Consider the following 24,636-nt stretch of genomic DNA (forward strand, 5'->3'; position numbering starts at 1 on the left):
GCTCTTCTGCAACTCAAACACATTCATATCTGTGTAGCTACCGATACATGGTTTTAGTTTAGTGACAGCACTCCCCCTTTACCAAGGTTTAGAACCTATCATGGCTTCAAGGCCATAAAACAACACTGGAGAAATACATGAATTTGCAGAAACACTATCATCTCATTTCAAATTATTCATAACACTAATTTGGAGGTACTGAATGTACAAATCACTGATAACAAACTAAATTATTACCTCATTGCTAGCTAAAAAAAACATCAATGTTCCCCAAAGAGCATGGAGAGCACCTTAATATCATTGAGGGTTAAATATGAAACCAAATACACTTTTGCTAGTTGACCTCAGTAACCCAAGCATTGACTGTCACATTTACACTTCTAAAAATGGATATGCTCAGCATTCTCTTGATATGTTAATACCAATGCACTCAAGTAACTTTGGAAAGCTACCCACTAGAGACTCTAACTCTCCTTACCAAAATAGCCCCCACCTGCACCCCACTGCACATCTCCTCATCCCTGATTAAATCTGACCACCAATGATTTACCTTCTTTGTCAATGCTGGTGGTTCCACCCTGCCACCAAATGTGGTTTGTCTTTAGTGGCTACTCTACGGCAAATCTACTTCAACTTCTGGAAGACTTACACAAAATTCCCAACAATCCTTTGCAGAGAAAAGTCTGCACCTGGCTGCCCTAAATCTAATAGTAAATTCAGGAATAAACCTCTCGGGTGGAACTCCCATGTAACAAAAGAAGGAAAATAATAAAAAGGTAATAAGAAATCACCATCTCCGTACCTCTAAACCACACTGAAATATGCCAACAAGCAACATAAGAGCACTATTATAAAATGTAAAACAGAGTATGAACTTAAGGTTGCTACAGAAACCATCCGAAACTACAAACCTCTTCAGTTATGTCAGGAATTAAGGAATAATGTCCATCAGTGATGTGTAGTGAATTCATCCTAAACATTATCATACATTCAGAACCTAAGGATGTAGCCGACACACATTCCACTATGCCTAAACATTTAGTTTCCCTTAAAATAAACATGAAGCAAGTCGTAAGATCCTGCCAAAGGTTAAAAAATACATCTGTGGAAACAGATAATGTCAGGCTACATTCTCATCAGTGTCACATATGCACTATCTGAGCCTCTGCTTAGAATATTCAGCTTCAGCCTAACTTGAGGGCTTAAGCCTGATGCCAGTAGAATAGCCACTGAGACTTACTGTACAAAGGTGGCCCCTCTAGAGACCTTGATAACTGTACAACCATCAGTTTCACCAGTCTTCTATGCAAGCAGGGAACTTGTATCACAACTCATTATTGCAGACGTAGGCAACTTAACTGATCTAGACCCCAATTATTTTGGTTTTGTGAAGGGCACTTACTATTTTCTGGACCTAGTAAAATTCTTTTAAAGGGTTACAGAGGTTGTAGACAGTGGTCACTCCATGCATGCTGCTTATCTCATTCTGGCCTAAGCTTTTGACACTATCCCCCATTCTGGTATTATTGAAAATTTAGACAAATATGATGTGGGGTATCACAGGGATCAGTTGGGCACTCTCCTTTTAGCATTTATTTTGCAAACACCCCAGCCAATATCCTAGAAGTGTTGTTGACCAAGTCAGATGATGACTGCAAGCTGAGTACTGTTATCTGTTCATTCACTGATACTAAACAGCTCCAGCAAGGGCTACAATATGCACATACATGGTGTACTGAAAATTGTCTCAGGTTAAATATAAAAAGTGCAGCATAGCAGCATTCATCAAAAAAGCTCCTCCCACCTATTATGTTATAGATGGTACACCTCTCCAGAAAGGTACGGTAATTATTAAAAGATCTGGATACAGTGCTGCCCTTCGGTATGTACAGAGCCAAGAAACACACTAAACTGGAACGTCCTCAATGATTTTAAACCAAAAACATTAAAGGCCTTAAATTCTTCAACTGTCCTGAAAGAATAGCATATCTGACCTTATGCTCATTAGCCTTCTGGCTTCTCCAAGGTCAACTACATCCTGCTTTTCAATCTATGAAAGATCAAATCCTATTTGATCTCTTGTTTCTTCACAAAATCAGCGGTTGCACACACACTTGTACTAGTGACCTAAGTATGTACCAAGAAGCAAGATTCACTGGATGGATAGGATCCTAGCTCACAGTATTCCCGCCTTATGGAAAAATATACCACTACAGCTCAAGGAATGTATTAGTTTAGCTTTAAACCTAGTCATCATAGCTGGATGAGTAGACACAAGTTTACATCAGGATTATCATGTATGCCCCTGCTCAGTTTGGGAGATGGTGAGTATTAACCAGTGCTTGTAAAGGGTAACAGGAACTTTTAAGTGTGTCAGTTTAAAGGTGTTTATTGCTAGGTGTCTATTCTTATGGTTCCTGTGACTGCTTACTAAGTACAATTCCTATGTCTGGCAGACTTTTTCACAGCCCTCTGACTGAAGTTGTGACACACATTCCCTTGCACATAGCCATCAGAAGATGTATCACCTGTGCCCTACATCCACGTGGACAAGTCACACATTATTGCAGGCATGTGCTGCTTATAGGTTCATATAGTGAATATAGCTTCATAGGCAATTACTTGGCTAGCTGCCCTTCAGGCCATTTTAAACCTAGCCAATTTCCCTTTAAATGTAAGAATCAAAACTTGTACCTTATTTCTATGAAGTAAATACCTTACCCATTATGCCAACTTCCAACTCTTTATTGTTTTATGTACTTTTTATTATATTGCAATGTAATGTAGGAACCCTCAGTGGCTAAGCACTGCTGAAGCTGGATTTATCCACTACCAGGAGCATTGGGTAATTTTGGTTCGACCATTAATAGGGCTGCATTTATTACTGTTAAGGAAGACAGTACTTAACCTTTTTTAAACAAGTCTATCAAACATGTTGTTGTTACAAATGATTTAATGGAGATGCTTGCTTGATTTACTGCTCAATATGTATGTTCATCTATGTGTATGCATATATGCAAAGATACAGTAGTGTTTGTTTTCTGTACTGATGGGATGACACTGAATTAATATCTACATTTTTGCAGTTTTTTTTATTGTGAAGTGGACAAGCTATATTAAACACAAAGACATATGGCCAGACTGAATTATGGAGGTGGCGATAGTGTTTAGGCTTTATTGCTTATTTTTAAACCAGCCATCAGACTTGTCATGGCAGCATATTTACTTATGTTTTTTTTCAGCTAAATTGATCTTTTTGCAGTGTTTATCCTAACAAACAGCACACTTGCTTCAGTATTTTCATAATCAGTGTTGATTGACAGAAGCAGCCTTCTTCTTCTGTGTTTATACTTGTAGGATGCAGTACTTACACTGCCAATGTAGGGATCAGTGACATAACTAATATATACTGCAGCCCACCAACATGGAGGGGATTTAGCAGACTTGATATGATCATAAAAGGTCCAATATATCTGGGGCAGTGACAGCTGCAAATGCTATCAAAATGACAGATGATAAGTTCACAATACTATTGTATAAAGGTAACAGTGTAGACAGTGATGGTAGATTAGATGAACCCAACTAATACACACATAACGCCCAGTACACACAGACACACACACACACACACACACACACACACAGACACACACACACACACACACACACACACACACACACACACACACACACACACACACACACACACACACACACGCATTAATTAGTATTGATCAAGCATCCCTTTATGTATTACCAGAGAGTAAAAGATTCATCACTATGTTGGCAATGCACATCTGGGGCTTGCTTCATCTGTTGATGTCTCCAGACAGTACTGCAGAATATTGTCATGCAATGTACAGCAAATTTGCCAGCATAACCACAGGTATGGAGAAGTTGATCCCATGTGCCAGAACCCCCAGTAATTGAGCAACCATGGATCCTTATTGATGTGCAGTAAAAGGCCCTGAGGACATATGACCTACAGCTACAGTATCAGTACTGGCCTCAGCTGTAGGGCAACTTGTACCGTAACAGGTACAAGCAAGCAAAATCTGAGGGTAATGCTACTCAATGCTAGAAGTCTAAACCTCAAAATGCACTCACTTGAGGCACTCCTTAAAATGGAGAACATCGACATCTGTGCAGTGACAGAGACTTGGTTCAAAGCTCCAGAGAGCACTCCTGCATTACCAGGCTATAATTCATACCACACCTTTCGGCCACCTAACCCAGAATGAAGCACTAAAGGTGGAGACGTGTCTATATTCATTAAAGATATCCAAACCTCCAGGCTAGTTGCACAGCATAATGCATCCGAGATTATCCAAGTGCAACTAACTCTGGGCAAGACCGCAGTCCAAATTGTAGCTTGCTACAGACCCCCACCCCACCATTCCCCAGGATTCCTACTCCTCATTTCTTGATACACTGGAAAGTATTAGGGTACAACCCAACACCCTAATAATGGGCGATTTCAACTACCCCACCATTAACTGGGAAAACTACTCATGTACCAACTCTTTTGATCAATGTTTTCTGGAATTCATAAAGTCCAATACCTTGGATCAACTTATTCACACCCCCACCAGGGGCAGCAATATCCTAGACCTGGTCATTACCAACACGGGCAACTGGTGTTCCATATCAGGGGTCAATTCCTCATTGGTCAGATCTGACCACAAGCTAATCACCCTAGACATCCACATCCCACCCCACCCCCAATTAGGGAACCCATCGTAAAAAACTTCACTAAAGCTAACTTCACACTTCTTAAGACAGAAGTGGCAAACTTCATGACATCCATGCAGACGGACAATAGAGGTATGACTGCTGAATCCTATACAAATGCACTTTATAAGCACTTACACGAGTGCATGGATCATGCTATCCCTAATAGAACCAAGATGCAATCCTCCAAAAAAAGGAAGCCAATCTGGTGGTCCTCTGTCATAAACAAACTCTACAACAGAAGAAAGAAACTGTTGCAAAAAAGAGTAAAATCCCATGACTGGAGGAACTCCCTGGTCAAACTCCCTGGGTTGGAAGGGTGGCCTAATAGTTAAGGTGTTTGCCTTACAAACACAAGGTGCAGGGTTTCAGTCTCGCAAGGGATAATTGGCTAGGCTTAAAATGGCTTGCAAGGGCAATTAGCCTAGTACTAATCTATGAACCTATGAACCTCAGTAAGAAGCTGAGATCCCTCATAAAATCCTCCAAAGCTAGATACGAAAACAAAATTACCACTGACTCTAAAGACAACCACAAAGTATTCTATAGCTATATTAAGAATCTCAATGGCAACACTCAGATCTGCTCTGAGTTACAGCACAATGACACTAAATATACAGAACCAACTGATATTGCCAACATCCTGGCAGATAGGTTCAGTGCTAACTTTTCCCCCCTCTCACCTTCTAGAGGTCCCATCTCTATACCAGAAGAATGCAAAGTTCCTGTAATAACAGCTGCACAGGTAAAAAACACACTCTCCAAAGCCAAGAACACAGCATCCATGGGACCTGACAATATCCCAGGCTGCGTTCTACATGAGCTACAGAATGAACTGGCACCCTACCTAAGTACCATGTTCAATCATAGCCTCACCTCAGGCTTTGTGCCCACTGAATGGCGCACCGCAGCGGTTATCCCACTCCGCAAAGGGGGAGCCACAACAGACCCCGGGGACTACCGCCCCATTAGCCTGATGAGCCTGGTCTGCAAGGCCATAGAACGTATCATCATGGAACTCATAAACAAAGACATTGGTAATCTCTAAACTCTGGACCCTACCCAGTTCAGGTTTGTAAAAGGCAGATCATGTCTCCTAAACCTGATTGACTTCTTTGAAGCAGTCACCAAAGCCATAGATGAGGGTAAGGTGGTTCACACAGCTTATCTAGATCTCACCAAGGCTTTCGACACCATCCCCCACTCTGGAATTATAGATAAGCTTACTAAACTAGGTATAAATCCCTATGTCACAAGATGGGTTGCCAACTGGCTCATGGCCAGAACCCACACTGTGAAAGTAGCAGACTCGAAATCCGCAGACCATTGACAAGTGGAGTACCACAGGGTTCAGTCCTGGGTCCTCTCCTGTTTGGTATCTACTTTTCTGAAGTACAGGCTAACATAGAAGGTCTTTGGCTAACAAAGTTTGCAGATGACTGCAAACTAGGAGCCATAATCGAAACTCCTAATGATGTGGACATACTACAAAAGGGCCTCACTGAGACAGATGAATGGTGTCAAAGCCATGGCCTGAAGCTCAATGTCAAAACGTGTATTGTCATCCCCTTTGGTAAAAACTCTGTATCTATGAACTACCACATAAGTGGTAGCCTACTTAACACCGAAAGTGTGATAAGAGACCTTGGGACACAGGTGGACAGTAGTCTCTCCTTTGATAATCACATCACCACAGTGGTCAGGAAATCCTTCTACATGGCTCACCTCATCACAAAAGGTTTCTCATCCAGAAAAAAAGAGGTCATTGTTCCCCTCTATTCATCACTCATTAGACCATTATAGAGTACAACACCCCTTTTGGTATGTACCTCACAAGACATCTACAACAACTGGAAAGGCCACAGAAATACCTCACAAAGAGGATTACTGGCCTCAAACAGATGCCCTATGCAGACTGTCTCAAAAAATTCCAGCTTTACTCCGTCGCATATCGCCTACTCAGAGGCGATCTCTGCCTAACATACAAAGCTATGTCAAACCCAGAGCTGTTAGACATACCCCACTTAAAGAAATCCCAATCCCTCTGAGCTACATGCTCTAGGGACCTAAACCTTGTCACCACAAAAAAACAGAACATGCTGGAGGGATAGAGTTCTGTCCCAGAGACTTCCCATACTCGGGAACAGACTACCTATCTATGTCAAACAGAGCTCCACATTAGCACTCTTCAAGAAAAATCTTGATGATTGGATGGGAAATAGGAAATTCACCCTAGGGATCACTTCTGTGGCTCTGCTCGACAGAGGCACAGGAAAATAATTTTCTTGGGTGGCGAAAGCCAGGGTACCTTTTTGTCTAGGCTTATATAGGCCCTAGGGCTAATAACCTAGTACCTACCTATGAACCTATGAATATATAAGAAATAGTTACTTGCCATTTAATTGAAAAATGGCATTTTATCTAAAACAAGTTATGGGGTACATGCACAGATTCATATATGCTTTAAAAAAACTGTCCATTATATGACTCAAAAAAGAACATGTTAATGATAAATGTCATAGGTTATAGTATGAGTGCAGCATATATTTATACATTGCAGTCATATGCTATTTAATATTATATACTATTCTTAACTCATTTAATGCAAATAGTAGTATATTTTCAAAATATCATTTTGTTGAATAATATGGTGTAGATGCACTAATTTTTCATTGAGCACTATTAATGTTATGGTCTTTATTTATGTTTTGGAGGACAGAAAAAAACTGCATTAGTTCCACAGGCAAATTAGACAGGTAAGACAACTTGCTAGAATTGCTCCATTCAAATGTGTATAAGCACAGGACTTTTCTAAAGCTGAAAGTTGTGCCTCCCTGTCCCCCATGTGAGGAATTTTCCAGTAACTCTGTTACTTAATTATTCCAACTGCAGGATCATTCCACATACTTGTATTGAGAAAGGGAGCAACGAGTCATCCTACTCAGCAAACTTGATCTCAGTTAAATGGACTGCTTCTCAGACATGGTATATGTGAGTAGTGTGAGAAACTTCAACAATTTTAACCTTATGTTCTTTGGAATTCCTAAGAAAATCTCTGCTCTTACCTATTTGCAAATAAAAGATGGCTTCCAGTAATGTGATGCAGTTAACAAAGGTACAGAGGTGTTCAACTTGACCCATCATTATCATCTAGATAGCACACATACTATAAAACAAATGAAGTACAAGACAGGTACAACTTTGCACAAAGATTACTCACCTGTGTACACTAAAAGCTAGGCAATCTATCAATCTATTCCTCTCTCTCTCTCTCTAAATATAGTTGAGGATTTTGGATATTTTTAGAAGATTAAGGATATTAGATATAAAAATATGACAATTTATACAATACACAGAAGTGAAAAATATGAATGTATTATTTCAACAGAAGATTAATTCAAGTATCATATTACTTATTGAAACAGTGTAAGTGATCGTTCAGCCATTTTCTTCAAAACATCCTTATTCGTGTACTGTAAATACAAGCTTTCTTATTTTTGCCTGACACCCAACTAATGTTTGCTGTTTGTGAGTATCTGCGAGTACCTGCTTCCAGTAAGCTGACACTGACTTTGAAAATGCCCTTTTAGTGATGACACAAACCAAAAGCAGACTGGACATTTTAAATGTACCGTCCCTGTTATTTCTAAAGCAATAGTCAGGACATCTGATGAAAAGCTGAGATGTTATGTGTGGGCATCGCCATTGTTAATTAGTTTAAATACACCAGTAGCCATCAGACTGGTGGCTCGTGCAGTTACTGGAAACTAGTGTACCTTTTGTACTAGTAAAGAATTGTGGGTTTGGGGGTCAGACAGATATCTATGCCTACAGATTTCTTTGTGGTTTGTAGAAGGGAGGTATTGGTGGTGGAAGGCAGGACAATCAGTGGAAGACAGTATTCCAGCACTTGCAACAGTTTTCAAGTACGGATTGATATTTTGTAGAGTTTTGCTTACTGGTTTTTTTTTTTTTCCCTTATAAAATAATGTTTTGTATCCATTGTGCAAATATTTCTGCTCAGTATGCTAAACTCTATTAAATAATACACAACTGAAAAGAGCAATCCATATGAAATTAATTCAGATCGTCAGTGGTTATTTACTCGTCCTAGACTTTTTGTCAGAAAAGATTTGATAAGGGTGGATCATGCGTATGAAACCTGGTTACGTTCATCGGGGAAGTTATAGCTGCTTTAAATGAGGCCATTTCAGTGCATGCAACTTATCTGAATCTTGCCAAAACTTTCAGCACATTCCCAAATACATTGATCACAAATAAACTCAAATAGTTCAGAATTAATACTTGTGGGCTCCATTGGATAGAAAGGCATTTCTCTGAAGACCCCATGTACTAGTGGTGAGCAGTCCACAGCGATTAAAGTCCCCAGCGGGGTGGCACAAGGATCTGTACTTAGTCTTCTGCTTTTTGCTCTTTTTTTCTTGGATCCATACGCTTTACATGAGATGTTTACTTATGATTGCAAACTTGTTATTATTGCCCTCTTCTCATTAGATATGTCAGTACTTCAACAGGATCACATTTGGAAAACAAAGTCTCTAATGTATTGATGGAAAAGCATCTTAGGGTTCTGTATAACTGCAGAAATATTTTGTTTTTAACACTACAACCAGAATGCCAAGGAGACTGTAACACACTTTACTACTGACCTAAAATATTGTACTATTAACTATGGGGATGCTGTGTATTTGAATAAAAAAATAAGTAATGGATTAATGTGTGGCACTCACAATTAAGTCTGCCAGAGAAAACTACTTTAAAAACCCAATGTAACATTTCCAGATGGACATTGAAGGCTGCATTATGTATGGAAACAGTCTAGAAAAAGAGAAAGACAGAGAGACAATAGTTGTGGGAAGCAAGGGTCACCTGTTGCTGTGGTACACAAAGCAGAAATACAGCCAAATCTTGTAAAAGTTAAAAGCTGTGCTATTACTGGAACTGTAAAAAATGTCATGTTGATTTTATTGTTTTGTGACCTATTTTGCTTATTTGTTGCTTTATTTTTGAAAATATTGCAAATTTTATCATTTGTATTTTCTCACCTATTAAGTGTCACTTTTTCATTTTGTTTTCCATTTATTTCCACATCAGTTGTCATTTCTTTCCCTGTTATATCACGGGCCATTATTCCTTTTAACTTTCAGATTTCATCTGCTCATCTATTGGCAGATTTTGGCTGGTGTTCCATTTATTTTTATCACTGTAACCATTGGTAGTATTCCAGATATGAAGAATGGGTCTGAGTGGCGTACTTACAAACCTTCATCTGTCAGCTGATAAAATCAAGCCCACAAGTGCTTCTGTTCTTCAGGACTACTTAACACCTACTAACAGGTGACGTAAGACAGTCAGACAGAAACAACTGCAGGATGCATGAATATAATTTCTCAAACATGGTAGCCACTGCTAAAATTGAAAAAAACATGATGTTGCGTTCAGGTTATCTTTCAACAGCATAGACAGTGCAATCTTCCCTGAAGTGGGCTATGTATACTTAGTTAAGGCATGAAGAAATAATTAAATAATTTATGACAGTTGTTGTTTTTCATGTGGTTCTTCATGGCCAGAGTTCCTTTTACATGGAAAATCTGAAGTTCAAGCATCAGTATAGCAGTGAATAGACACGGAAACTGAATGCAAGAGCTAATATAAGCAGAAAGACAGCAATCAGAGGTCTCAACAGCACTGATATAATTACACAGAGTATGGCAGTTTGCAGTGTAGAGTGCACACAACATAACTTCAGCAGAATTTACAATTCTGCACAGTATTTACAATATTCCAAAGAGAGTCTGAGATTTAGTCTGGGTTTAAAGATAGGCACTGGGGTTTGGTGCAAGGGTTCTGCATCTAAGCAGCACTGCTATCACTGAAAATTACGTTAAATGCCATAGCATTGAAAAGACTGGCACCATTTGTGTAGCTGAGTATATGTGGACCTTACCTTAGGAAGAACCCGTTGCATAAAACACCACTACACAAGATGCTGAGGCATGCATCGCACATAGCAGCACACACTAAATCTATCCCCCTTACCTAGTCCTTATTTTAATCTTCAATTACTCACAATTATTAACTACCATTCACTACAACTAAATTCAGGAAACACAATTCAGTCATTTGCAAGTTCAATCAAAACATGACTACACTTACCAGATTAAGTGACATATACATTCAATGAAGTGCCCTACTCCCATATATGTGTGTGTGTGTAAATATATATATATATCTATCTATATATATATATATATATATATATGTTTTATGTGTGTGTGTGTGTGTGTGTGTGTGTGTGTGTGTGTGTGTGTGTGTGTGTGTGTGTGTGTGTGTCTGTGTGTGTGTGTGTGTGTGTGTGTGTGTGTGTGTGTGTGTGTGTGTGTGTGTGTATAAACATAGGCTCTATATTATAACAACGAACGATCAGATGATCGAACGTTGTTATATCGCCCCCTAAATCTCGAAAACTCAAAACAGCAAACGACCAGAACAGTGATTTGTTTTCTGAGGGAAAAAAAATCGCTGTTACCAAAAAAAAAAAAAAAAAACCACTAAACACTAAATGAAGTGGAGGAAATGCTACAAGTCTATATATATATATATATATATATATATATATAGATATATATATAGATATAGATAGATATAGATATATATATATATATATATATATATATATATATATATATATAGATAGATATATGTATATAGATATATGTATATATATATATATATATATATATATATATATATATATATATATATATATATATATATATATACAGATAGATGTATGTATATAGATATATGTATATATATATATATATACATATATATATATATATATATATATATATATATATATATACCAAGCGATTGCAGCCCCCCAAACATCTCCAACACCCAAGTGAGAACTGCTCTATCCAAAGCAAAAAACACAGCATCCATGGGACCTGATGGTGTCCCCGGCTGTGTGCTCCACGAACTCAATGAGGAATTAAACCCACAGCTAGGACAGCTGTTTAATCACAGTCTTACCTCTGGATACGCACTCCAGGAGTGGCGCACTGCAACTGTGGTCCCACTTCACAAAGGCGGTGCCTCCACCGACCCTGGAAATTACCGGCCCATTAGCTTGACAAGCCTTATCTGCAAAGCCATGGAGAGGATCATAATGGACCTCATAAATAAAGACATAGGGAACTTGCAGACTTTGGATCCATCCCAGTTTGGCTTTGTCAAAGGCAGATCATGCCTTCTAAACTTGGTTGACTTTTTGAAACAGTCACCAAAGCCATTGATGAGGGAAAGGCAGTCCATACAGCCTACCTCGATCTGGCGAAGGCCTTGATACAATACCCTACTCGGGTATCATTGAAAAACTCATCAGCTTAAATGTTAACCCATACATCACAAGATGGGTTGCAAACTGGCTGAGTGACAGAACCCACAGGGTCAGAGTTGCTGGCGCCATGTCAGACTCAAAGCCTGTCACAAGTGGTGTACCACAGGGCTCAGTCCTGGGCCCACTCTTGTTTGGCATCTACTTTTACGAAGTACAAGCAAACACAGGAGGGTTATGGCTGACAAAGTTTGCAGATGACTGCAAACTGGTTGCCATAGTAGAAACACATCTGACACAGATATCCTTCAGAAGGGTCTCACAGAAGCGGATAACTGGTGCCAGAGCCATGGCCTAAAGTTAAATGCCAAAAATGCATAGTCATACCCTTCGGGAAAAACAAGGTTACCCCTAGCTACCAAATAGGTGGCAATCCACTGAGCACAGAAGAAGTTATCAGGGACCTGGGGACCCAGGTTGATAGTAGTCTGTCATTCGACACCCATGTAGCTAAAGTAGTTAGGAAGACCTTCTACATTGCCCACCTTATCATGAAGGGATTCTCATCTAGATCAAGGGAGGTCATAGTCTCCCTATACTCATCACTCATCAGACCAATGATTGAGTACAATGCCCCATTCGGAATGTATCTGACCCGACACTTGCAGCAGCTGGTGAGGCCACAAAAGTTCCTCACCAAAAGGATAAAGGGTCTCAAACATCTGTCCTATGCTGCCCGACTGAAAGAACTCCAGCTCTATTCAGTCGCTTACCGCTTGCTCAGAGGTGACCTTTGCCTAACATACAAGGCCATGTCAAACCCAGATTTGATGAATATGCTTCACCTCAAAAAATCTAGATCTGTCAGAGCCACAAGGGCGGGAGACTTAAACCTTGACACGGCTATTAATGGGACGTGCTGGAGGGATAGATTCATCACCCAAAGACTCCCTATGCTGTGGAACAAAATCCCGGTATATGTGAGGCAGAGCACCTCGCTGGCCTTGTTCAAGAGAAATCTTGACCAATGGATGGGAGATTGCAGATATACCCCAGGGATTACCTCAGTGTCACTGCTCGACAGAGGCACAGCAAAATAATGGGTATAGTTCCCCATACTAAAGGGGTAGCGTAAGCCACAAAACTATGGGCTAGGCTTGTAAATGCCCTCGGGCAGATAGCCTAGTATGAACCTATGAACCTATGAGCATATATATATATATATATATATATATATATATATATATATATATAGCTAGACAGATAGATATATATGCTGTTTTAATATGTTCTAGGACCAACTGTGTTAGGGCAGCATAGATGACTGCTTGGGGGAGTCCTCCTTTACACAAACTGTGACTGCCTGGACTATGAGTCCTTATACATTGCAGGCAGCATCTGTATCCTTCCAGCCATCTGGTCTGCCTGCACTACATCTCTGATGCTGAACATTTAGAATACTTTCTAGGGTCCTCCTAACCTCTAGACCGATCAGTGAAGGATGTCACCGTCTGCCTTGGTATTGGCATTTTCTATTTTTTCTATAAAATGTTCTTACAGAAAATGTAGACTGAATGTTATAGGTTTAAATTCATGTGTTATGCACAGTTTTTTGAATTCCTGACTTTTGTCCTGAATAATAGAAGTCAGATCAGTTGAGTGGTGCAGCTTGACTCACATTTTGTGATTTGTTTCTCTCCATGTGTGAACATTTTGTTGTTCATGATTTGCCTTAACTGCATGTCAATTGGATATGAACATGTCAAAATTAATGCATTTCTCATTTCTAGAGACTTAGTGAACATTTGTTTGCTTATATATTCTCTACATTATAAAATACAATGACAAACTCACATATACAAATAGATTTTGTACTTAGAATTCAGGATAGTTAAACATTTAGTGTTGTAAAAAACGTCCAGAACTTTCTTTGAGGAAAAAATTTTTTTTGCAGATATGTGTACTATAGCACGATTATGAACATGGTTAATTCAATTGGCTAAGTAGTGGCAATTGACGAAAGACTACATTATGGGAATCTATATCATTCTTACAATTTTCTAGGCATGAATGATTTGGAGTTTATTTTCTACCATAAATACATCATATAACTAAAGAAATGCATACAACAAAAGGATAGTTACTAGTGCTTCAGAACACATATATTCATGTCGTATCAAGTTTGCTGTGGATAATGAATTACATTCTGTTGTTAATAACCTGATAACTGTGTTCAGTATACTAATGAAAATAAGTCATGTCCACTGCTTGCGTGTAGTTGAGAATACTTGATTCTATGGTTTTGACACAGTTCTGGGACTTCACGCATGCTAACATTTGTTTTCCGCCATGTTTCCTACATCGGTCAACAAATGTAAAATAAAATAAATAAAATACCAAATTACACTGTTATTGTCTTTGTCTTGACCTTTTATGTTATTGTAATTTGCGGAGCTTTTCTCCCCGGGCCTCCACTGAAAATGGACATATATCCAGCTGGACTAGCCCGGTCAACAAATGTAAAATAAAATAAATAAAAATTGTACACTATAGCAACAGGATTTACTATGTAGAGAGTGGTAGCACTGCACTGTCGTTTGCACTATTGCAGGTCTCTGCCTCTTCTTAAGACCTGTGAGTGTGTAAACACTACATTGCTTGTATCATTATAGCCATGTTATGCAGTCAGGAAAATGGAATTGTGAAATAGTTACTAGCGTTTCACATAGCTGCAGTGTACATTCTGGAAAATGCATAGCATTGTCAACTGGGTACTAGTATCTCAGAAAAAAATGAAGTTTGAGTATCATTTCATTTTTTTTTTGCATTCTGCAAATTAATAGCTTGCTACTTAAATCATAAGCACCCTTTGCAGTATTGTGATACAAAGGCAGTCGAAGCCAAAGCACTTCAGATTTATGAGATCTCTGCAATGATTCCACTTGAATATCCTGCTACTAGATTTTGCCAGCACTTCACTTTAGATAATTAGACTGCTCATGGACCTCTCTATAAAAGTAAAAGATTTATGAGTCATAAGGACCAATTGCCAGATTCCTACATTATGGTACAAGGTGAAAGGGAAGACAGGCTTACTATGAATAGTACAACTCAGAGAATAATTCCCAGTGCAACATTTGTACCAGTACATTAGGAATGGTGCTGAGAAACAGAAGCAACAGTATTAAGGAAGCAAAAGATTGAGGCTCCATTTCACCTAGGAGGCTAAAAGAGGCATGGATAGGATGCAGTTGTGCATAGTGGGGGAAAACATAAAATATTCATATGGATCTGAGTTCAGAACACAAAGAGTCATGTAAATTGATTTGAACACAATGGAAGATTCATGCTGTAATACACTGGCTGTAGGTCAGTATATATAAATACAGGGAGAACATTTTCTTTCACTGAGTATTTTACTATTGCTGTGAAAAGCATCAATACTAAAAACAACTACTGTCTTTCCCTCATAAAAAAAATACTGTTGCCAGGACTGTTATTCTACATTGTGTTACTTTTAATGAAAGGTTCAGATATGTACTGCAACAACATAGATTCTAGTGCATTTGGATACTTTTGTCAGGTAGGCGAGTATGATAATGAATTCCTGGAGAAATGGGATTTTAGTATGTCATTTGTAGTGCTGCTGTCCAGTACTTCTGTCACCTCTCCAGGAAGTCTGTCCTTCCCCAAAAGTCATATGACTATGGAGAGAGTATAGTTCATAGGTTTATAGGACGATACTAGGCTATTGGCCAGGAAACCTTTATAAGTCTAGCCAAGAATTTCACCCATGTTGCCACAAAGTCAGCACATGCTTCCCCTGTCCAGCAGGGACACAGGTTAGATCCCAGGGGTGTATTTTCTGTTTTCCATCCAGTTGTCCAGGGTTCTCTTAAAGAGGGCTAGTGAGGTACTCTGCTTGACATGGAGAGGAAGTATATTCCGCAGTTGGTGGTGTCTTTGGGATACAAATCTATCCCTCCAACAATTTCTATTAATGTCACAGACCAGGTTGATGCATCGCATGCGGGTTCCACGAGTGGAATTTGACTTATGTATATGTAGCAATTCCATCAAGGCTGGGTCTGAGACAACCTTATATGCCAGACAAAGGTCACCTCTGAGCAGTTTGTATGAGACTGAGTAGAGGGACAGGGCTTTTAGCCTATCTGTATAGGATAGGTGTTTCAGATCCTGGATTTGCCTGTTAAGCAACCTCTGCGTTCTCTCCAGCTGCTGCATGTGTTTGGCAAGGTACATGCTGAAGTGGGCATTGTACTCGATAATGGGTCTGATAAGGGTGGAGTACAGGGATGTTATGACCTCATTTTTCCTGGGTGAAATACCCTTACTTATGAGGTGGGCCATGTAGAATGTCTTGCATACAATGGAGGCAACGTGGTGGTCAAAGTCAAGTCGCTATCAACCTAGGTTCCCAAGCTCCTTATGACTATTATGATATTAGATTAAATGTCACCATATAAAATTACAATTGATCTATAATAATACATTGAATAAATATTGCTACCATATATACAACAACTCACATAAATATTTATAATCACTATCTGCCACATGCGCTCTCAACTTAAAAATCCAACATGACTCTACTGACTCTAAACGATTCATATTATCACCACCCCTCTTATTGTTAGTGACTAACTGTAAAACTCTGAACTTGAAACTATGGTCCGTATGGACAACAATGTATTTCAAACCTATATTAAACCTAAGGTTTATATGGTGACATTTTATCTAATATCATATTTTATGGCTATATCTGATATATTTACTTATATATTTATTTTGCATATAATGTATATATTTATATATTTTTTATATTATTTTTGTTTTTATTTTGACTAGAATGAATTTGCCATATGATATTCATATATTGATTTATGAATATTTGGCAAGTAGCACAGTTGTGAATAAGGTTTTAATACATTGTAATAATATATCCATGAAAACTAGCGACTGAAGTGTAACAATGAGTTAATTGTATCTGATTGATTGATATGATGTGTGCTAATTGAATCAGATGGAATGACTATATATATTTTGGAGTTTAACCAGTTTGTTGAAATCTGATGAAGCGTGCCTTGGTAGCACGTAAAAGCGCTTATTTTATGTCCTTGGAATAAAATTGGTTTATGTTTCAGTTCGTGGTGGTCCTTTCCTGTTTTCTACTGATATTTGGTCTTTTATCTCTGGAATTGGACCTTTGGATGGCAGCGTTACCTCCATTCATTATGCTGTTATTAATGTGATGATTAGTTGGGATGCCATTTTCCCCAAAGGGGATGATGATGCATTTCTTGGCATTCAGTTTGAGGCATGCTTCTGGCACCAATCATTACTTTGGGTAAGGCCCTCTTGGAGGATGTTCACATAACTAGGAGAGTTTAAGACAGCACCCAGCTTGCAGTCATCTGCAAACTTGGTCAGCCACAGACCACTGGTTTTGGCTTGCACCTCAGAAAAGTATATCCCAAATAGTAGAGGCCCCAAGACCGATCCTTGGTGTATATGTTACGGGTCTATGACTAAAGGTGGCTTCCCCTATTTTGACTGAGTGGGTTCTATCAGGGAGGCAGTTATCTACACATTTAGTACGATACGGGTTGATGTCTAGCTGGGAGAGTTTATCTATTATGCCCAAGTGGGGAATAGTGTCAAAGGCTTTGGCTAGGTCAAAGTAGATGGTGTGCATCGTCTTTCCCTCATCCATGGCTTTGGTGACTGTTTCGATGCATGGTGTTCTGCAGCTATATCACCAATCATTATGCTCTTCAATACTTTGTTCTGCATGGTGATACCATGGTGCTGCGTGTGTGTACATGGTAAATTTGTGCTGTTTTCCATCTTGGGTTTTCAGTTCTCGTCTGTTTAAGCGTAGGGCAGTGGCACGCAAATGGGATCAGGGTGCAAATCAGAAAATAAACCTAAAATAAGCATTCTAACTAAAATCACTATTCTGCCATTAAAGTCAATGGCAGGCAGAAGACAACATGGCCAGTGAGTAGTGGTTGCTAAGGGGGGGACGCTCAGCGTGAGACATGTAATTATGCCTTAGCAGGCAATTCTATGCAAATGAGGGGAATGATAGTGAATCCCAGTTTCCCCCAGCATGCTAGTCAGGTCCCAACAGTGTAAGAGCAGGAATAGCTTAGTGCAAGCCTAGGAGTTAGCTGACATCATAGGGGTGTGTGTCAGGCATACTGTAAGTGGATTGGAGCCCTGTGGCTCAGGTTTGCTCCTAGCTAAGCACAGCTAAGCAAGGGGGTGTGTCTGAGTCTGCCTAGCACTCTTTACATTGCTTAAGCAGGTGTGCATGCTGTGCATCGGGTATTAAAGAAAAAAAAAATTAAACCAGGAAATAGCAGCTCTGTGCACATATGGGCACCCTGTTTGCACGGCATGCCCTCGGGCTTAAACAGGAAGGCAATGGGAAGGGAAAACAGAAGTAGTAAGGTAATCTAGGAGAACTAGCATAGCTGGCAGGTGAAATGTATCAGAATCAGCCAATTACACAGGCAGCAGACCAGCCCAGCCCAGCCCAGAACACTACTATAAACTATGCAAACACCTTCCCGTCTGGTTTTTCCCACACTCTACACCACCGGTGTATACAAGTGGGGAACTTTTAACAAACAAAACAACACAATGATAGGGGCTGCAATAGCTATCATACAACAACTTGTGGAAGAGGCTGAGGGTGGTGAGGATGTGAATGCTGTCAATCAACCCACAGTGAGGAGATGGAGAAGAGTGTACAGACCCAGGGAAACCTACCAGGGGCTACATGAGCTGGAGATAGTGGAGCATTATAGGATGGACAGGGACTTCCTACAGCAAATTGTTGAGCTGTGCTGGCCATGCCTGATACACAGAACTAACAGAGGGGAACACATCCCAGTGGATACCAAGATATGTGTAGGCCTAAGAATACTAGCTACAGGTACCTTCCAAAGGTCATCTGGGGATATGATGGGGATCTCACAGGCATCAGCATCCAAGGTACTTTACCAGTTCCTGGATGCCATGTCAGCACATGTTGGTGAGCACGTATATTTCCCCAACACTCGTGAGGCGTTGGCCAGCAATATGCAACTGTTCCACCAAATAGCAGAATACCCTGAGGCAGTGGGTGCTATAGACTGCATGCACATATGGATCAAAGCACCACCTGGTGAGCGGGGTAGGGTCTACATCAACTGCAAGGGCATCCCCTCCATTAACTGCCAGGTTGTGTGCGATGCCCATGGCATAATAATGAATGTGTGTGCTGGCTGCCCTGGAAGCTATCATGATTCCCACATCTGTCATCTGATGCAGCTGTACCAGAGATTTGCCAGTGGGGACATCTCTCGCGGTCACCTAGTGGGGGGTGCTGGATACACACTGGAGCCATGGCTGATGACACCTATCAGAAATGCACACACACCTGAACAAGAACTCCATAATGAGGCACATGCACAGACCAGAATTATAGTAGAGCATGGGTTTGGGATGCTCAAGTCATGGTTTTGGTACCTGGACACATCCAGTGTAGCCTTGCAGTACTCACCAGCTACATGTATCCAAATTGTCACCGTATCTGCCATGCTACACAATATGATCCTGGTGAAACAGCTGCAGCAGGAACAACCACACAGCCCCCCACCATTGCCAAGGCCTGCACAGGCACAGAGTATCTCAGAGGAGGAACAACCTGACCCTGTCCCAGTAGGCAGAAGGAGGCATGCCCAGTATGCCATGGCCTTGGCAAAGAGGCAACGCATAGCACATATACTGACACAGGAGGGACCCAGGGAATAACACCTCTCTCTGACTCTCACATACAGTAAAAGTTATGCAAAACATGACACTACCTATGCTCAACCATGTGTAGGGAGTGTACTATGTGCATCTGACATAGGCAGCCCTGCAGCACCACCCTCAATACTGGGACACCCACAAGATAAGTGACTCACACATGCCAGTCAGGGGGGTTCACATACCCAACAACAGTCACAGCCAGCAGGACAGGTGTAGACAAACACAAACAAAGGCTGTGCTATGGCCTCTGAATGATGCCTATGGGTAACCCCCCAGGCCTACACAGGTAGACTACAGCAGGTCAGGCAGTGGGACTTTAGTTTTGAAGGGTAGGAATTCAGAAACTAATATGTAGGTCAATCGAAGCTAAGATCTGTAGTACACTGATATGCCTCTAGTCAACATGATAGGTTAGAATACAGAATGAAATGGAGTACCTGACATACCAGTACAGTCATAGCAAATGTGAACAAGTGTCAGGTGCCCCCCATCCTACGTAGTAATGTAATAACAGTCAGGTGTGCTCCCCCCAATCCTGTGTAGAAATGTAGAAATAGTCAGGTGTGCCCCCCCCACAACCCTAATTACAAATGTAGTTACATTTATGTGTAGGTATAATACCAGAGGAGCACAGATGCACAGAGGTGGCCAAGGCAGCAGAATAGGTTGTAGCATCTGCACAATATGCAGGTATGTGTGTGTTAGGTTGGAGTGTGTCTCATATCATGTGAGAGTGGTCGGTATGTATGCATGTTGAGGTAAGCCTGGTGGCCATTGCCCACTACCCTTATGACAGGGACAAGTCCTCACACCTGCAGTGCCATACATAATACCCATCAGTATAACACAAGCTAGCAGGAAGCCATTGCAAATGTATGGTGGTAATATGCCTCACCATCTGAAAGAGTGACATGGCATGGCTGTTGGGCTAGATATACAAGCAGTACACAGGGGAAAGTACCCCAGACATACAGTATATATTGTGTCACTTTAAAATGAACACACCCTTGGAAAAGTACATACAGTTATGCATCACATTATCTGGTCCTGTAGTAGGGGATACTGGTGTTGTCTGCCCAAACCCTCACAGATCACAAAGGAGGTAGGACTGATGTATTGGGAAACAGCTGATGTACCTGCACATGCAAGCATAACTGGAATGTCCAATGCATATCTGTGTGTCAGATGCAAGTAGTGTCCATAGCACACATGCACCCAGCTCATGCAAACATCACCCACAGGCAACTCACTGGTCATATCCCTGCTGTGGGGAATGGGTACAGTAAGACCCCACCTGTATATGGCAATAGCAGAAAACTGCAGCATGCAGTGCAGGTGCCCCATGCAGGTGTGTCCCAAGCTGTAGGTAGCACCCTGCCAGCATCCACACCACCTAAGGAAGACTGCTAGAAGGTATTGGCATGAACACATATCACACCTACCCTGTCACCCCAGGGGAATTTACTGTATGGTGGTCTGGGACTGTAGGAATGACAGAATGCAACAACCTGCCACATCTGGCTTACAGCAACACCTAATGCCCCACAGGCATCTGCCAAAAGCCTGTGTTTCACACATACTGCCAATGCATGTTATGTCATGGACACCCAAATAACAACATAACACACTCCACATAAGCCATATGCAAGGCCATGTGAACAAACCACAGTAACATGTTCACCATGTCCCACTGCATGAACTGTGGACCAACACTAACACACACCTGTGACGGGGTGATACCCTTAGGGAAAGTATCAGATAATGTATGCATAATGTATGGAAGAGGTTAGAATAATAAAGGGGGAGTGGGAGCATGGGCAGCATGGAATGTGCAGTGTCCGACACCAAGCTGTGTGCACACATTATCCCTGGCTGCAAACACATACGTGGGTGGCTACACACCTGCCCATACACCACAATAGGGTAAATGTCCTGACCCATGGCCCCTGCCCCTGGCTAACCTGTGCAAATCTGTACAGCTGTGAGGCATTGCCACAGCAAGATAAGCCCATACTGTCATGTTGATGGGCATACAAGTATAGGATCCTCTGCCAGCACTGTACCAAGATGCTGAACCGGATACACAAACCCAGCACCAAGTGTCTGCAGCTCCCCCTCCAGAACGGCATAACTTACCATGAATATGTAGGTGTCTTCCCACAATACCAGGCACAGCTGCAGTCACCCTTGTCCCCCAAGACATCACTGTGAGCAAGAATGTCCACCTAACAGTACATGAGGACAGAAAACAATACTGTGTATAACAGTACACATCTGAATATCTCTGCTAACAGCAGTACCATGTAGCTGAAGCCACACAGACAGAATCACCTACAGTACACACAATCCCCTACACAGTTTGTCCCCATATTGCCAAATGATCAACAGATAACCTTCAGAAACAGTATGCTACCTGTAGATGTACAACACAAAGGTCTGCACTGCAATACAAACTTCCTGGACTCGATCCACACATTCAACACAGACGGGCATACTGGGCATGCTCACATGCTTAGAGAAATGAAGGCAATGTCAGTCAACAACATACTGAAAGCTCATACTGGGCATACTCACACACTTGAACAAATGAAGGCCATGTCTGCAAACACCAGTGGACCAGACATGTCTGGCAGTCGCAGATGTTATTTATTTTTATTTTATTTATTTTTATTTTACATTTGTTAACCGGGCTAGTCTAACTGGATATATTTCCATTTTCAGTAGAGGCCCGGGGAGAAAAGCTCCAAAAGTAGCACAAAAAATATCATATACAGTTATATAACAAAGAAAGTAGAAAGGAAATTAGAATACAAAAAGGAATTTTTATGAGAAGTACTTACACTAAGAAGGATTGAATATATAGGATAATATAAGTCATTTTACAACATGATATCTGAGGTAATTTAAAGTTCATTGATAGATTAAATAAATGATGGAAGTTATATTAATCTTACTAGTGACAGTTTCTGCTTACAGAGGGGTAAGCAGTATAACATTTTGTAACCAGAGACAGTGTGAAGATAGAAGTAGGGGAGGCTGAAGAGTAGTCAGGGTTACTGCAAGGACATAACCAGTGTGTTTTTAGCTGTCTTTTGAGCTTTTGCTTAAAGAGTGACAGTTTAGGTAGTAGAGTTAGATTGATTGGTAGAAGGTTCCAGTTTTTTCCAATAGTTATGGCGAAAAGGGAGTCACCTGCCAAGTTATTGGACTTGCTTATGCTAGCAAGCAGTTTGCTAGAAGAGTGTAGGGAACTAAGATTATTATAGGAGATAATGAGGTTAGAGAGTATAGGAGTATTTTTTGGTTGGTAAAAGGTACGTGTATACAGCTGCTAGATGACTACTTCCTTGTACAGATGTTAGTGCAGATACTCCTCAGTATGCACCACTCATGCTTTGCACATACAGTGGATAGGAATACAGACATATATCTAAGGACAACACACTATAATAAGCCAAAAGTAGATGTACATGGATGTGTAGAAGAGGGTGACTGTGACAAGGAGCCATCCAGGCCTGTCCCACCCAACACACAGCCAAAGGGTCACAACCACATGAGGTTCAGATGTCACTCACCGTAGATACTAGCCACCGGTATCTGTCAGCATTACAGACTATGTGGTGCAAGTGCTAGCTGTGCAACATGACTGTACAAGGAAGTAGTCATCTAGCAGCTGTATATACGTACCTGTCGAATATGACCCTGCATGTGCCTGCATGTGGTGTGTTAACCTCTAGATGAATGGGTCACGGCCCATGCACACACATTGCCCTCCCCTAGCCCTACTATGACAAGCCTGCTGAGGTCATTCACTGTGAAATACACCTTTGGGAAAGTCGTAGCCCAGTAATCTCTGTGGTGTGGCCTTTAACGGCGTACTGCTGTAGTGTGATAAACTAGTTAGGTAGGAGTTCCAATCCCAGACATGGCAAATGTGTGTGTGTGTGTGTGTGTGTGTGTGTGTGTGTGTGTGTGTGTGTGTGTGTGTGTGTGTGTGTGTGTGTGTGAGTGTGTCTGTCTGTTTCTGTCTGTGTAGGGAGCAATGCTTTTTAGGCTAGTCGCACATATTACAATTCAAATGCCCTACTTTGGCAAGGCTGCTGATGTCATCCACCTTGAAATACACCTCTGGGAAGGTTGTAGCCCAGTAATCTTAGTAGCGCATCCCATAACTGCGTACTGCTGTAGTGTGATAAAATAGTTAGGTAGGAGCTCTAATCCCAGTCTTGGCAACTGTGTGTGTGTGTGTGTGTGTGTGTGTGTGTGTGTGTGTGTGTGTGAGTGTGTCCCTGTCGGTGCAAAGAGCAATGCTTTTTAGGGTTCATATCACATTATCGAAAGCCGATAATGTCGAATGCCACAATGTCAAACACTATGCATCGAACGCTAAAAATAGTGAAACTGCAGAACATCGAATTCTTTCCTAGGGAAAGAATTTGGTTGTCTGTTTTTGTGGCTTCACTATTTTTCGCACTGTGGTAGAAAGTTACGGGGGTTCAGGTAAGTGTGTGATTGTGTGGACGTTAGGTTTAGGGCACAGGTTACGTGAGTTAGGGTTAGGGTGCTGGTGAGGTGAGTGTGTGATAGTGACAGAGTTTAGGGTTAGGGGCGGGTTAATTGAGTTAGTGTTACGGCGTGGGTAAGGTGAGTGTGCGATAGTGACGGACCTTAGGGTTAGGGTTGGGTTAAGGTAAGTGGATAGATAGTAGTGTTTGTAT

The sequence above is a fragment of the Protopterus annectens genome, chromosome 1.part0, assembly GCF_019279795.1.
Source record: "Protopterus annectens isolate FY-2018-M chromosome 1.part0, PAN1.0, whole genome shotgun sequence".
In the NCBI taxonomy this organism is placed as follows: Eukaryota; Metazoa; Chordata; order Ceratodontiformes; family Protopteridae; genus Protopterus; species Protopterus annectens.